Source organism: Vulpes lagopus, chromosome X (assembly GCF_018345385.1).
Source record: "Vulpes lagopus strain Blue_001 chromosome X, ASM1834538v1, whole genome shotgun sequence".
Lineage (NCBI taxonomy): Eukaryota > Metazoa > Chordata > Mammalia > Carnivora > Canidae > Vulpes > Vulpes lagopus.
In genome coordinates, this window is record NC_054848.1 from 10,720,957 (window position 1) to 10,738,398 (window position 17,442).

The window sequence follows — 17,442 nt, forward strand, 5'->3', positions numbered from 1 at the left end:
CTTCTTGTTTGATTGGAGTAGCTCCCTGAGGAGTATGAAATCCAAAACCACTAGAGATTAGTCTCTTGGTCTAGGTAATCTCCAGTCAAAAAATGCAAATACATCTATAAATCCTTCAGTGTTGACTGGTGGATCAGAGAAGATCAATCCAATGTCTCCGAAGAGAACTAAAGAGGAGGACAAGTGGATTGGTTTACAACCTTAGCTACATGTTGGAATTTGTACCAGATTCATTAAATCAGAACCTCTGAGGGTGAGACTCTGGTATCAATCTTTTCCAGATTTAACAGGATTCCAATGTTCAGCTTAGATGAAGATCTGGTCTTGATGAGGGCTTTTGGGAAATTTGGCCAGGTGAAACAGCTGGAAGGCTCTGGAAGCTGGAGGGTAGAGTAGGTGGTGGTGGAACTAGGATAGAGCCAAATGGAGGGACAGTGCTAGAAGAGGAGCATGGTAAGGTACCAAAAACAATCTGTCCCAAAAGAACAAAAGTCTCCATCTCCACGATTCAGTCTTGGTCTATTCATAGTCTGTATATGACAAAATGATATGTCCACTCCTCTGGTATGTTTTTCTCAAACTTTAGTGTTCTACAAATCCCTGGGGACCTTGTAAAAAAAATATTCAGATTCTGATCCAGTGGGTCAAGAATGAATCCTGAGACTTTGCATTTCTACCAACCACTGAGGTTATGTTGCTGCTAATTTGTAGATTAAAATTTTAGTAGCAATTATGCAGTATATTATAGGATGCTACTATCTTTCCTGCTATAGAGGTACCAGCCTAATTTTCCCTATTAACTTATAAATCAAATAAGATATTAAAATTCAATAAATTTCCTGTTTATTAAAGATTGAACATGACCAGATAACATATTTACTGGGAGGAAAAATATCCTTCCTCTCGCCATCTTAGGTTCTCAGCTGGGTCTCCATAACAAAAGACAGATTAACAAGAGAAAAGCACATGAATTTATGTAATATAATATTAATGTGGCATAAAGCATTCATAAGGCAATGAAACTGAAGAAAAAGTTAAACCTGAGTGTTTTTATTCCAGGTTTGATGAAGAGTGGAAAGTCATGGAAATAATACGATAGGAAAAAGGGTTAAGAGCTAAGGGGGAAACCTAGCAAGGCTGCTTCATTCAAATTTCCCTCAACACCCTTCCCTCTGCAGAGATCAGGATGCTCCTTTCTTCCTGGTGTAGGAAGGTACCTCTCACATGAAGATCTTAAGACCTGCTCCAGGGGAAAGTCAGAGTCCTTCCAGCACCTTTCACTTCTCAAATTATTTCAGCTTAAAACATTCCATATGTCAATGTGCCATACTTTGAGGTTGCACGTCCTGAACTCAATACCTTCTGTCTCACTATCTGGCCAGACATGACCACCTACAATGAACCTTCAGAGTGTCATTTGCACCATATAAGCCACACTTCACTGTTAATTCAGCCTTTCTAATTTAGTAATGTGGAGTTCCTGAATGTTCATAAATACTGAGATTGAAGCTCTGAAGTTAAGAAAGAACAGCCAGAGACACAGTAAAGAAACTCTTTTTAGAAGGCTGTCACATGTCCCCTTGGAACAAATGATCCATGCAATGAAAAGAAATGGGGCGAGGGTGGTATAGATTGAGGTCAAGTACCTTAAAGGCTCCGATAAAAGGAAAATACATTTGTAGAAAGCTGAATTAACCAAAAAGTTAACAGCAGGACTTCTAGTTTGCCTAGCAAAATGGACATACTGAATTAAACATTAACATCAAATTGATCCTGTGCTGGTGATGTAATGCTGAAATAAATGAGTTTTATATAAATCATATTCTTCTTAAGAATGTTGGCTTCCTACTGCCATAGGCATTTTAGTCCAACTGTCCGCTGTCTGGAGCAAAAGGAACATTTACTTTTTTTTTTAGGTAGCACAACAGAAGCTTCAGATTTCTCCAAGGGCCATTTATAACAATAAGCACAGGTTAGCACTGCCTTCTTATTCAGAGACCATAATCTGAATTTGAATTGGATTTCAATAAAGTAGCATTTGGAGTGCAAATAAGAAAGTAATTAAGGTAACAAAAAGGATGTAAAAGTATATGATTCTCTGAATGCATCCTAAAAACTCTTTGGTTTGAAGAATACCCCTAGCTGGAGCATGCACAGAATCAGTTGTGCTAATACAGAAGTAAGAAAGTGACTAGTTTTTTTTTTTTTTTAAATCTTAGTCCTTTAAGCAATGCACATGTACTTATTCCAGGGAAATCTTTCCTGTGGGGATTAGCTCTCTTAATCAATAAGCATGGAATGTGCTAACACCATAAGATAGCCATGGGGGAGCTGATAGCAGGTTTGGCCCGGCAACCTTGAAACACATAAAGATGTGATCTATTGTATTACTGTTCACAACTGTTCATTCCCTCACTTCTTTGTAAGAGGATGCTTCTGCCCCATTGATTCCGGACTTGGCCACATAACATACCTTGGTCAATAAAGTAGGAGGTGCCGTGATGTAGACAAAGTCAAAAGCTTTAAATAATTGTGTGGTTTGGCTGAGCCTCTTGCTCTTCCTCTCTGCTAAAAACTCTGCAGATCCTACCTTAAGTGTTCCTCAAGTCTGTGTGCTAGAACATGAAGACAAACAAAGCCAAGCAGAGCCCATCAGAGCTGAGCAAAGCCACAGTCCATGCACCTGACCCACAGTTAACTTGGCACTTCCAACATGCAACATGAGTGAGAAATAAATGTTTGTGACTGTAAACCATTACGTTTTGGGGGATTATTTGTAATTGCAAGCAAAACTAAAGATTACAGAAATTGGTATATGGAAATGACATGCGGCCACAACACTCGCTTCCTCCTTTCTGTATTCTCACTCTTTCTCTATACATATACACGCACACACACACATCATATACATACATATATATGAATTGTTTTAATTTTATTCATTTTATTACCTTGTTCATATACAATTTTAAAATGTTTTCTTGCTATCTTTAAGAAATAAACATTTATGAGAAAAATACTGGTTAAAGTGGTGGATCTGCAGTGATCATGCCTATGTCTGAAAACTGGCTCTTATAAAATCAAGAGTGTCAAAATCCATCCAAACCAACACACCCTAGAGGCCCAAAATGGAGTCATTTATGCTAGTCTATGTCACCAAACTGGAGCTTAATACCTAACCTAACTGCAGTTTCAACTTTACTCAGGGATGTAGTTTTAACTGGTCAGTAAGGAATTTTCTGGTTAGTACCAATGTGGTAATCTGTCACAAGGACCCTTTTCATCTTCCTTTGGATTATCATTTGGATCCTTCACCTTCCTTTGGATCCTTCCAAAGGAGATGAAGTAAATTGGCCTAATAAGACCTCCTACTCTTTCCCCCAAGGGAAGGCGACCTTGCCTGGAATAACCCTTTCTTTTCTTTTGCTAATGACATCCTCGCCTGACCCTCCTTCCCAAAAAACCTTCCATTTCAAAAAAAAAAAAACCTTCCATTTTGTACAACTCCTTGAGCTCCCCTCTACTTGGCTAGATGGGATGCTGCCCAACTCATAAATCACTCAATATAGCCAATTAAATCTTCAAATTTACACAGTTGGATTTTTTTGTTCTTTAACATGATAATGGTTTTTACATCATAAGATTTTTGTGCATATAAAACAAGTTTAGTCACTGAAGTCCGTACAAGAACTCCTGGCTGTTACAGAGCACTCAACAAGAGAGCTATTCATATATTATGTTCATGCATATATATATATAACATTATGATAAAAATAATGTGTTGGGGTCCAGAATGAGTAGCCCCCAAATGTGCCACTTTGATATGCATATTATTTCGAGCTGAAACAAGGCCCAAAAATACTCAGGAAAAAACTTTGACATTCCTCTTAACTGTTTAAAAGAATTTAGATGGAAGGGATCCCTGGGTGGCCCAGCGGTTTGGCGCCTGCCTTTGGCCCAGGGCGCGATCTTGGATACCCGGGATCAAGTCCCACGTCAGGCTCCCGATGCATGGAGCCTGCTTCTCCCTCTGCCTCTCTCTCTCTCTCTCTCTGTGTGTGACTATCATAAATAAATTAAAAAAAAAAGAATTTAGATGGAAGCACTGCTCCAGGAAGAGAGCCATTACCATTGATAATTGCATTATGATATGAATCAGGTATGGTAGACAGAGAGGAACCTAGCAAGGCCTGTTTTATAAAATTCCTCATGCTCTCAACAACCAGATAACTCATGGTCATGTGACTTAAACTACAAGTATATTTATCGCTCATTATATTGTGATGTCAGGGTTATGTGATAAAACTCACCCCAACACCAGAATTAATATTTATTTATCCAACGTTTACTCTTTCCATTCTTCCTGTGAATTGCCTTCCTTCCCTATGAAGCCCCAGATGCCTCAGCCTGTTTCTGGTTCAGGTTGACATACTTATCTCATTTTGCCTGTCTTTGGAATCTCAAGTTTATGTAAATTCCCTATAGCTATGTAATTAAATTTGATTTCCCCCTGTTCATCTGTCTCATGTCAATGTGCTTCTTAGACCAGCCAGAAGAATTTTGAAGGGTAGAGGAAAATTTTTCCTCCTCAATGAATGTAAGTTAAAAACTGGAAGTCTGTAAGAATATTTTTCCTTTTATAAAGTTGAACATCTCTTCAGCTAAAAAATGGAACTTTTAAGCTTGTCCTCAGCAGCTGACTGAGTTTCATATGTGGCTTAAGGTGAAAAGAGATGATGTTAGGACTGATGGAAGATAGTGCTGCAGAACAGTGTGCCTGTGTGTGTATGAAAGATAAAGAAGTCATAAGTGTGTGCCCATTGAGCATATGTGACTGGCTGTCAGGTGTTATAAATATTAATGCAAAGGCTAAGGGAAGAGGAGGACTTAATAATGCTCGCATGGAGGGTAGAAATGAGAACTCAGAAACAAAAACAGTGCCTGGCATAAAATGAGACTCCATAATGTAAGACTTCTTTTTTTTCCCTACAAGTTTCAAATTAAATTACAGTAAGTTAACATAAAGTGTAATATTAGTTTCAGATGTACAATTTACTGATTCAGTGTTTCCATACAACACCTGGTGTTCATCACCAGTGTATTGCTTCATCCCCATCACTTATCTCACCCATCCTCCTACCCACCTCCCCTCTGGTAACCATCAGTTTGTTCTCTAGAGTTAACAGTCTGTTTCTTAGTTTGTCTCTCTCTTTTTATCCTCTATGGTCATTTGTTTTGCTTTTTAAATTCCACATATGAGTGAAATCATATGGCATTTGTCCTTCTCTGACTGACTTATTTTGCTTAGCATAATACTCTCTAGCTCCATTCATGTCATTGCAAATGGTAAGATTTCATTCTTTTTTATGGCTGAGTAATATATACATCACTACATCTTTTTAAAAATATTTAATTTATTTATTCATGAGAGACAGAGAGAGAGAGAGAGAGAGAGAGCGAGAAAGAGGGAGAGAGAGAAAGGCAGAGACACAGGCAGAGGAAGAAGCAGGCTGCAGGGAGCCTGATGTGGGACTCGATCGTGGATCCTGGGATCAAGCTCTGAGCTGTAGGCAGACACTCAACCACTGAGCAACCCAGGTGTCCCTACATCCTTTTTTTTTTTAAAGTGGGTATGGAGCCCAGTTGGAGCTTGAACTCATGACCTTGAGATTAAGACCTGAGCTCAGATCAAGAGTTGGATGCTTAAGTGACTGAGCCACCCAGGTGCCCCTATACCACATCTTCTTTACCCACTCATCAGTCAATAGACACTTGGGCTGTTTCCATAAGTTGGCCGTTGTAGATTATGCTGCTGTAAACATCAGGATGCATGTATCCCTTCAAATTAGTATTTTTGTATCCTTTGGGTAAATATCTAGTAGTACCATTGCTGGATTATAAAATAGTTCTATTTTTAACTTTTTGAGGAACCTCCAAACTGTTTTCCAGAGTGGCTGTGCCAGCTTGCATTCCCATCAATAGTATAAGAGGGTTCCCCTTTCTCCACTTACTTGCCAACACCTGTTGTTTCTTGGGTTGATTTTAGCCAGTCTGACTGCTGTGAAGTGATATCTGATTGTAGTTTTAATTTGTATTTCCCTAATGATGAGTGATGTTGAGCATCTTTTCATGTGTCTATTGGCTATCTGTATGTCTTTGGAAAAATGTCTACTCATGGCAAGACCTCTTTTCTACATTACTTAACTATCTAACTCTTCCAACTAAACTCATCACCTCTAGTCAACAGAGCATGACTTGCCATTGGGTTTGCTCTCAACAACCAGATAACTCATGGTCATGTGACTTAAACTACAAGTATATTTATCGCTCATTATATTGTGAGGTCAGGGTTATGTGATAAAACTCACCCCAACACCAGAATTAATATTACTCTCCCAGAAATCTTTCATAAAGATGTCATAAGTGACCAATATCCTGATTTATTTACAATAACATTAATTGCAGCCTTACCTGCAGCAGCAGAACAAAGGAAACACTCTAACAATGGAGAAAAGGTAACTAAATTATAAACCAATCATATTCTGAGATATTATGCAGCCATTTAAATTCCTGTTTTCGGGATCCCTGGGTGGCACAGCGGTTTAGCGCCTGCCTTTGGCCCAGGGCGTGATCCTGGAGACCCAGGATCGAATCCCACGTCGGGCTCCCGGTGCATGGAGCCTGCTTCCCGCTCTGCCTATGTCTCTACCTCTCTCTCTCTATCTCTGTGTGACTATCATAAATAAATTTAAAAAAAAATAAAAATAAATAAATAAATTCCTGTTTTCAAAGTCCATTAAATGACAAAGAAATACATGGTTACAATATATGTTAGGTTTTGTTATAAGATTACAGAATGACTTGCACAATATAATCCTGATTTTATTAAAATTTATATATATGCATTGAAACAAAGGTGAAAACTAAAAGGAAAAATGCCAAAAAATAAATATTAATTGTATCTAGGTATTGGATTTATGGGTCATTTGCATTATCTTCTTACTTTTATGGATTTCAAATATTCTTTAATAAGCACATCTTGCTTTAATAAACAGAAGAAATACACTGTAGCTAAAACAATTTTGTTTAAAATTTTTAAAAATAATTTTAATTTTTATTGAAAATTTATGTCAAAAGCTATTAAGTCAGGAAGCTGTGCCTTGGGACACTTCACAGAATGAGTTCCAGGTACAGTTTCAAAAGATGCAGGGCTGATTGGAGCTACAGCAGCCACAGCCTACTCATAGCTAATGACTTTGTAATGTGAGCAAGAAAAAAAATGTTCCTATAAACCACTGTAAATGACGGGCTGTTTTTTACTGTAATAAAGTCATGCCAGATAATAATACATGAAAGTTTCATGATCTCGTTAGTTCTTCTCTTTACTATGAGTCTTCTCCTAATAAGATTCATATAATGTTAGACTAAAATACTTTGGGGATCATCTTTTATCTTGTCATTTTTCAGATGAATAAACTGATACTTAAATACATAAAATAACTAACCTAAAGACACAATGATTTAATTATAAAACCAGGATGGAATTGTTTTTTTAATCTAGGGCTCCTTCACTGTTTTTTTCTAGTGGATGGGATAACAGAGTTTATTGGGAAGATCTTATATGTTGGTAACCCAATCATTATCCACCTAGGTCTTTCTTTTTTTTTTAAATCAGAGTACTACTGAACAGCACAATTTCTGGCCTCCCTGATGTAGATTGCAGGTCCGAACGTAAAAGCTGTTCAAAACCCACATATGTAAAATTTTAGGAACTTATTAAATGTTACTAAAGGACACCTACACAAATGTTCATGGTTAAAAAAGAAAGAAAAGAAAATCAAAACAATGTAAATATACCACTTCCCTACAAATTGGTCTGTAGAATCGATATGACTTCAATGAAAATCCCAACAGATTTATTTTTTAGAACTCAAAAGTTTATATAGAAAAGAGTCAAATTTGTCTATATAGTCATGAAGAAAAACCTTTTTACTGTGTCCTCACTTGGTAGGCTGAGGGTGGGGAAAGAGAGAAAGAGAGAGAAAGAGAGAGATCTCTGTGGATCCTCTTATAAGGATACTAATTTCATCAGATTAGGGCCCACTCCCTTATGATCTTGTTTAACCTTAATTACTTCCTTAATTCCAAATATAGTCACACTGGATTACTTTAACATATAAATTGGTGGGGGTGGGGGGTACACAATTCAGTTCATAGCACTGGTGCTATGAAAAGACATCCCATTGTAGTTTTCCTTTAAATTTCTCTGAAGTGTAATGAGATCAAGCATGTTTTTATAAATTTATTGGTCATTGAGGTTTCTTCCTTCTGTAAGAGTCTCTTGATCATTTTTCCTCGGTTTACTTATCTTTATATGGGTTTACATGGATTCTTATATCTTTATATGGACTTTTACAATTTCTTAATGTATTTTGGATGCTAATTCTTTGTTGGTCATATAATTTGCAAATATTTTCTCTCCCAGTTTGTGGCTGACTTTTTCAGTTTCTTTATAGCATATTTTGATTACTAGAAGTGGTTAGTTTTTTTTAATGTAGTCACATTTATCAGTTGTTTCATTAACAGTTCACACTTTTATATGTAGTTTATAAAATTACTTTCTACCTCCAACTTGTAAAGATAGTCTCCTATTTTTCCTGCAAGCCAGGAAGAGTCCTCACTAGAACCCAACCATGCAGGTACCCTGATCTTGCCCTTCTGGTCCCCAGAACTATGACAAAATAAAGTTTGGTTGTTTAGGCCACCCAGTCTGTGGGATTTTGTTATGGCACTCAAGCTAAAACAACCAGATAGGCAAAACATTTTAAAGTCTGACAATACCAAGTGGTATGCGTATGAGTGAGGGGGAATCTGATAGATTCCTAGTGGAATCAGTACTTTGAAAAAATTTGGCACTACTCAGTTATTTTAAAGATAATCTAATCTTTAACCCAGATACTCTACTTATTGCTATTACTCTAGAGAATCTCTTCTATGGGCACACAGGAAACATAAACACAATCTTAGACACATATTTGCAACAGAAGAATATACAAAACAAAACCAATAACAGCAACAACAACAGTAAAAATAATGTAAATACCTGTTATAGGATAATGGTTAAGAACATTTTGGAATAATAATGAATGGAATACTACACAGCAGTGAAAATCAACAACCTAGTACTAAATTCAACATGTATTAATCATAGAAATGTAACATTGAATAAAAAAGAAAGTTTCAGAAGAATTCCATTTATAAGAATTTTTTAAAACAAGTTTAACTAAACCATTTGCATTTTATTATTTTTTTTATAAGTGGCTCCATGCCCAGTGTGGAGCCTAGTGTGGGGCTTGAACTCATGACCCTGAGATCAAGACCTGAGCTGATATCAAGAGTCAGATGCTTAACCAACTGAGCCACCCAGGTATCCCTAAATCATTTGCATTTTAAGAATACATATGTATGTCCACATACGCCACAAAAATCTTAGAGAGAAACAACATAATAACACATAACACAAACACTAAATTTGGATAATGACTACCTTGGAGGAATAATGGAGAAGGAATCAAGAAAGGACAAAGAGAGGTATTCAAGTTTTGGCAACGTTAAATTTCTTAGCTTAGTAATTGGTACATAGGAGCTTATCTGATTAATATTTAATGTGATACACATATTGATTTGCATTTGCTAAACATTTTATAATAAATGACAAGATTAAAATTATTGGCAAGTATACTTTGGCAACTAAATGTGATTTTCTTAATTAATGAGTACATGTTCTTAAGTACTTCTAGACCACACTGGAAGAATATAACTAAAGAAACAAGGTACGTGACTCATGACAGAATTTGAATCTGAGTAATTGGAACTAATTGCTGAGAGGCACCCTGTGAATTGCTCAATTTTATCATTAAGTAAAGGGAATGAGAAGCCACCATGAAAAATCAATAAAACAACATCTCAAAATGTACCTTGCCTGATTATTCAATGATTATGTTTAGCTTCAATTAATTATGAAAATTATGTAGTTCTTACTATACTGGTAGCATCAACTCATTACTGTAATTTGCTGAAAAAAAAATTAGCTGGTGACCTGAACAGGGAACGCCTTTCTTGTGATATGTTAGCACTTGAAAAAAATGATTAATATGCCTCTTTTGAAGGGAAATATGTGTAGACTCCTTTTGTAAAACATTTTCTGTTAAGTGATTCTTACTTTCATATCAGTTAATATTATACAATAAAAATATTATATAATATAAAAACATTGACCTTGGAGAGAAAAAAGTAAGGATGGATTTGTTTCAAAATTCTATACTGGGGACACCTGGGTGGGTCAGTGGTTGAGCGTCTGCCTTTGGCTCAGGTCATGATCCCTGAGTTCTGGGATTGAGTCCTGCATCGGGCTCCCTGCAGGGAGCCTGTTTCTCCCTCTGCCTATGTCTCTGCCTCTCTGTGTGTCTCTCATGAATAAATAAATATAATCTTAAAAAAATTCTGTACTGAACACACAGTCTCCCCCTCCTTGATAAAATCCTTAGAAATGATAAAAAAGATACAAGATAAATTGATGAATGCACAATTAATCACAAAAATAAAAAGGGGAATTTAGGCAAATCAGAAACTCTGAGAAGGTTCTGAAAGATAGAAAACCAAGGGGATGATACTGTAAACAATAGGCCCAAATGCTTGGAATTGAGACTTACATCAAAAGGAGAGCACAACATCAAGATTTCTTCATTCCTGGATGTCCTCAATACAGCAGCAGAAAGGGTGGGCTCCTGTGTGCTGGTAGGTGAGGTAGAGGAGCAAGATGAGTCAGGGATATTCCTGTAGGAAGTGAGCCACACATTAGCAAAGAGCAATGTCTGTCAGTCTCTCGTGAGGGCAATGAGCAAGGGAGTGTGAGCCAAAGTAGAATGTAGTAGTCCTGAGAACAGGGAAACCAGCCATAGAAGACAAACTGCTGAGGTTCATTGCTTGGCTGTTCATCTGCCCATCCTCTACTTTGACTTAAAATGAATTGAAAATATAATTTGATGTGAAATGTTGGAGTTCGGGAGCAAAACATCAAGAAAGAATTCTTGAAACATCTTTGGTGCGAAAAGGGTGGTATTATTAAAGCCTGGGGACAGGACCCCGTGGGCTGGAAGGGCTGCGCTGGGGTTGTGAGGAGTGGCTGTTTACAGACTCTCAGTTGGCAGGGGGTTAGGGAGAGCGTGGGTCTCCAGGGAATTTGGGAGCAGGTTTCCAGGACCTCGGGGGGCTAGCTGCCAGTAGGATAAGCTCACCTACCACCTTCTAGTAGGACCTCACTCATGACACCCTCCGGATGTGTATCGGTGGCCACACGTTTGGGGGATAACTGCCAACACAGGTCTTGGCGGTGGGGGGGTGGTGGTGGGTAGATATAAAGGAAGTTTCCAAAGGGATTTTTATGGGATCCTGGAGGTCGGGCTCGTGTCAAGCTAAGGTTGCCCCTTGTCCTTAGCAAAGTACTTAACACTGAGGCAGTTGAGTGCCGGGAGGAAGGTCACTCTGTCTGTCTCAAGTACTTGTCAATGGGCTGCAGGCTGTAAGGAGCTTTAATTTTTTCCTACATTTTTTTCTGCTTTTGTTCTCCACATCACAACTCACTGCAGCATCTCTTGTCTATCAATAGATCTAGTCAGGGCAGCCCGGGTGGCTCAGCGGTTTCGCGCCGCCTTCAGCCCAGGGCCCGATCCTGGAGACCCGGGTTCGAGTCCCACGCCAGGCTCCCTGCATGGAGCCTGCTTCTCCCTCTGCCTGTGTCTCTGCCTCTCTCTCTGTCTCTAATGAATAAATGAAATCTTAAAAAAAAAAGAGAGAGATCTTGGTGACAAAGTTGAGTGTACAAGGCCAAATTTCTGTACGTTTAATGAAAGCCAGTTATGAAAGGGAGACAGCAAACCCAGCAAATGAAAGAATTTACATCCAAGGAGATAGAGTAAGAAGAGCAGATGGGACTTTTTTTTTTTAAGATTTTATTTATTTATTCATGAGAGACACACAAAGAGAGAGGCAGAGACAGGCAGAGGGAGAAGCAGGCTCCATGCAGGGAGCTGGATGTGGGACTTAATCCTGGGACTCCAGGATCACGCTCTGGGCCGAAGGCAGATGCTCAACCGCTGAGCCACCCAGGCGTCCTGGGACAGGGTTTTAAAGTAAATTTAATTGGTATCCTTAGGGAGTGAAAAGGATTTGTACTTATGCAGAGGAACAGAATGTTATCAAAAAGTACTAAATTGCAATCTTAGATGTTAAAAATAATAGCTATAAAATAAAAACCTCACCAGAAGAACTACATAGCAGATCCAGAAATTTTAATATCCTTAAATATTTTTGCAGAAGGACAACAGAGATAATGGAAGTATGATTTGATATGTGAAGATTTTCCAGTGGTAAATAAAGAATAGTCTACAGATTAAATGGCACAACAATCACTGAGGAAAACAAATGAGACAGTACTCTCTCCACTAGAAACACACACACACACACACACACACACGTGTACTCATGTGCATGCACAAATTTAGATATGTCATAATGAATTTTCAGGACATCAGCATTGAAGAGAAAATCCTTGAAGACTGAGTGGATAAAAAATACATGAAAGTATAAAAACTATATTGATATGAGAATAAACATTAGAAATTATGGGTTCATGGTAATTGAGCAGTATTATCAAAGTGCAGAGCAATAAAGTCATTTTGACATTAGCAATTTTCATCAAGTTAAAATACCAGTGACATGTGACAGCAAAAATAATATTGTGACTCAGAAGTACTACCAGAAACTAATCCATTTTGAAACAATTAATAAGAAGAATGTATTTGAGCGGGAAGAAAAATGAATACAGGGGGAGATAGTGTGGTTCAAGAGACAGTGCTAAGCAGAGAAATTATTAAGACTTCTTGTTAAGTCAAAATAAGCATTAATGATAAATTTCAAAAGCATATTCCATAATGCATTTCCACATCAAGGGGATGACAGAGAGAGAAGATAAATCTGAGCATGCTAATTCTTTTGGTTTATTCAGGAAAGGCTATGTATACTGATTTACTTTAGTTCAGAGTAGGGCCAATAAAACTCAAACCATCAAAGAGCCAGAAAGAAAAAAAGAATAGCAAGAAAAGTAGCTATAGTGAAAAAAAAAATGATGGGCATGATATATAATAGATCTAAATATCTTAGTATTTTTAAAAAAGATTTATGGTGAGTGAAGTAAGTCAATCAGAAGAGGACAATCATATGGTTTCACTCATACGGGGAATATAAAAAATAGTGAAAGGGATCATAGGGGAAAGGAGAGAAAATGAGTGGGAAATATCAGAGAGGATGACAAAACACGAGAGACTCTTAACTCTGGGAAATGAACAAGGGGTAGTGGAAGGGGAGTTGGGCGGGGGGACGGGGTGACTGGGTGATGGGCACTGAGGGGGGCACTTGATGTTTTGAGCACTGGGTGTTATACTATATGTTGGCAAATCGAACTCCAATAAAAAATATACAAAAAAAGATTTTATTTATTTATTCATGAGAGACACAGAGAGAGGCAGAGACACAGGCAGATGGAGAAGCAGGCTCCCCGTTGGGAACCCAATGTGGGACTCGATCCCAGGACCCCAGGATCATGACCTGAACCAAAGGCAGATGCTCAACCACTGAGCCACCCAGGTGTCCCAATATATTAGTATTAAAAACAAATTTGTCTACAAACTATGATCCAGATAAGCAAGCACATGAATAAAATGTATCAAGCACAATGCCACAAAATGGAAGGACTCAAATACTAAAATAAAAAACAGAGGGGACTTCTGTTCAGGCAATGGCAGAGTCATTTATATCCAACTGAGTCCCATAGATAGCAATTAAAAACTGGAAATACATATTTTACGGAAAACTGTTTTGGAAGTGTAGTGAATGAAAAAAAATAGGAAGAAACTGGACAGAAGTCCACTCTTGGAAGAAAACTGTATTGGGTTAAATTTGCATTTATATGACTTTTTGCCCACGACACTTTCGGCAGGCCCTTCATGGGGCTGTTAAAACTTCAGCACAGAGCCACAGTCTTATCTGCTTGAAGAATTCGAGGATGGGGCTCTGATCTACTAGAACAGTGGGAAAATAAGGGGCTTTGAAGGGGGAGACCCAAAATCTGCACATTAACTCCACCCAAATCCTGTGAACTGCACATGTGTGAGTGAGATCCCAAGATTCATAGGAAAAGCTGAGACCTGGAAAGCCCCAAGGACTGGGCAGACTCAGCTGCTGCCTACTGTCAAAAAAAGTTTTGAATTTGAGTCCAGTCAAATTAATTGCCTGTTAGAATAAAAATCATCCCTTTTCAATGGAAGGTGATAAAATCTACAATCTCTACAATATTTTTTGCCTAAATTTGTGAAATATTTTGACTTATGTATCTAAGGAGCTCCTTGAACCCGAGACAGGATGAATACAAAGAAAACCACACTCAGGCGCATCATACTCAAAGTTCTGAAAACCAAAGATAAAGAGAAAATCTTGAAGGCAGCCAAAGAGAAATGATATGTTTAACACATTGCAATGATTCAAATAATGGCTGATCTCTCATCAGAAAAAATAGAGGCCAGAAGACATAGAATTGAGATCTTTAAAGTGATAAAAGAAAAAAATCAATGCAGAATTCTGTTTAAACATCCATTAAGAGGCGCCTGGGTGGCTCAGTTGGTTAAGCATCTGCTTTCAGCTCAGGTCATGATCCCAGGGCCCTGGGATAGAGCCCCACCTCAGGCTCCCTGCTCAGCAGGGAGTCTGCTTGCTTCTCCCTTTCCCTCTGCCTGCCACTCCCCTTGCTTGTGCTCTCTCTCTCTGTCAAATAAATAAAATCTTTAAACATCCATTAAAAATGAGGCCTATTTTCCTTTCCTTCCTTTCTTCCCTCCTTCCTCCCTTCACACCTGTCTTCCTTAATAATTTAGTCCAAAAGCAATGCAAGGTAGTTGTTTGCAGGGGTGACATTGGAACCTGCAGGGGTGAGAAGGACACCCATGGAGGGGTAGTGGCAGCCCAGAGGGTGGTGTCAGATCTTAAATAAGTTAAGAAAGGCATCTGGGTGGAAGCAGAGGTTTTGATGGGAAGATTGGTTACATACCGAAATTGACCCTATAAGTAAATATATTGAAATAATTGGAGCCACGTTTCTCACTGTTGGATAAAGGAGGTACTAATATATAGGGAGAAATTTAGGCTGTACTTTATTGTATTGTATTGGAATTGGAGGTACCAGTGTGAATTTAAATATATATAATCAGTAGAATTAAGCATGTCCTAGATCTTGGTTTTAAAATACAGTTCTCCAATAAAATGAACCAGGATTCCTTAGAGAAAAGGCTGGATTAAGGCCAGGACAGGAAAATACAAGATTAGCTTGAAATATCTCATTGACCAGAAAGCAAAAGTGCTCAAAAAATTTTATGGGATATTCCAAAAGGATACAGGTAGCAGTTTGAGGATGCTCCTACTCATCAAATCAAGAATAAGTTGAGCATCAAAATAACTGAAGAGATTAATGGATGACTTATTGAATAACCAAGAGTCCATGAGTCTATACTAATGAAGAAAACTAAATGGGTAAATAAATAAATGGTGGAAGAAAAAAACTCTTTCTTACAGAAAAACGCCAATCAATAAATACAGAATGATGGAATCAGAAAATCATCAGTGGATGTTTAAACGAATGGGTAAACATCTGATGAGGAAGAGCATCTACTCATAATTATAAAGGGGAAAATCCCCAAATGAATGAGACCATATTTTCCACTCATTTTTTCCTCCTTTCCCCTTCATTCCCTTTCACTATTTTACTATATATATATATTTCACTATATATAAAAAATAGTGAAAGGGAATAAAGGGGAAAGGAGGAAAAAATGAGTGGGAAATATCAGTGAGGGAGACAGAACATGAGAGACTCCTAACTCTGGGAAACGAACATGGGGTGGTAGAAAAGGAGGTGGGCGGGGGGGGGGGGGGGACTGGGGGATGGGCACTGAGGGGGGCACTTGATGGGATGAGCACTGGGTGTTATTCTATATGTTGCAAATTGAACACCAATAAAAATAAATAAATAAATAAATAAATAAATAAATAAATAAATAAATAAACAAAAATAAAGGGGAAAATCACACCTAATTATAAAGGGGAGAAGTAACTTCACAGTGGAGAGCCTGAAAGACTCCACCTTAATCAAGTGATCAAAGTCAAAACCACCTACACTGGGGCAAACTAACCTCCTGTGCCTTCTGATATCATACACTGAGGAGGACACACCACTCGTGTGGTATTTCTGCCGGTAAAGAATAACCTAGGGGATCCCTGGGTGGCGCAGCAGTTTAGCGCCTGCCTTTGGCCCAGGGCGCGATCCTGGAGACCCGGGATCAAATCCCACATCCGGCTCCCGGTGCATGGAGCCTGCTTCTCCCTCTGCCTGTGTCTCTGCCTCTCTCTCTCTCTCTGTGACTATCATATATAAATTAAAAAAAAAAAAAGAATAACCTAGAATCTACTCACAAGGAAACATCAAGAAGGGCATTCTCCAAGATCGCTGGCTTGTGTTTTCAACAATACCACGATTAAAAAGGGACAAAGAGGCTTGGGGAAACAGAGAACTGGAAAGTGTTGCTACCATGCTTTTATACAATGACAAAGAGCTGGGAAATGGCAAATTCATGAGTTTCTGGAGCCATTGGAAAGCTGTTTTCAGAGCAACCACTGACCCAATAGCCATGAAGAGGCAGGCACCAGTAGGCCCAATGAGAAGCAAGCACTGATTTATCTGGGGTAGACCCAACTACACAGCAGGAAGAAGAGTTCGACCAGGATAGTTTATAAATTTACAGAGGTTTTGTATGCACTGATGAGAGAGTGTGAAGTGTCTGGGAACTGCATAATTTGGTGAGTTCAAACCCTCTTCAAGATTTTTCTCCCTACCCCATACCCCCAGGTGCACACAAAAGAGATAAGAGCAAGTATAGGAAGATGTCCTTTGTGGAGCAGGTGGGATGGAATTGCAGCAGCCGAGGAAAGGACACAGACCCTTCTCCTCTGTGTTCCCAATGGAATGAGATCCTGTGTTACTCATATACCATAAGTGAGAAAAAATTTTTATGTGCAGTACAGCATTGAGAGTTTTGGACTGTCTGTTACTGCAGCATAACTGAGCCCAGGCTTCCTGAATTTCCATTCCTTTCTTGAAACAATTAAAAGATCAAATCATTATATAAAATTTTCCCTTGAAAGAGAAGTATCTGAGATGATCTGAGTTTACAATGATATTTGTATATATTTTTTATGTATGACAATTAGTGGAAATCATATGGACACACTCAATAGTGACTCAAATGATCACTTATCCATAATGCTCCCAAGGAGCTT

The 17,442-nt window shown here is 38.3% G+C and overlaps 1 long non-coding RNA gene across 4 annotated transcripts in view; it reads right to left on the minus strand.

Moving 5' to 3' along the window:
* LOC121482924 overlaps nucleotides 1-17,442 on the minus strand; it is a 311,920-nt gene that overhangs the window by 235,885 nt on the left and 58,593 nt on the right. For all 4 annotated transcript variants that reach the window (XR_005985663.1, XR_005985664.1, XR_005985665.1 and 1 more), the window contains one exon: nucleotides 10,713-10,836. This is a non-coding gene — a long non-coding RNA (uncharacterized LOC121482924). The remainder of the gene's footprint in view (nucleotides 1-10,712; nucleotides 10,837-17,442) is intronic.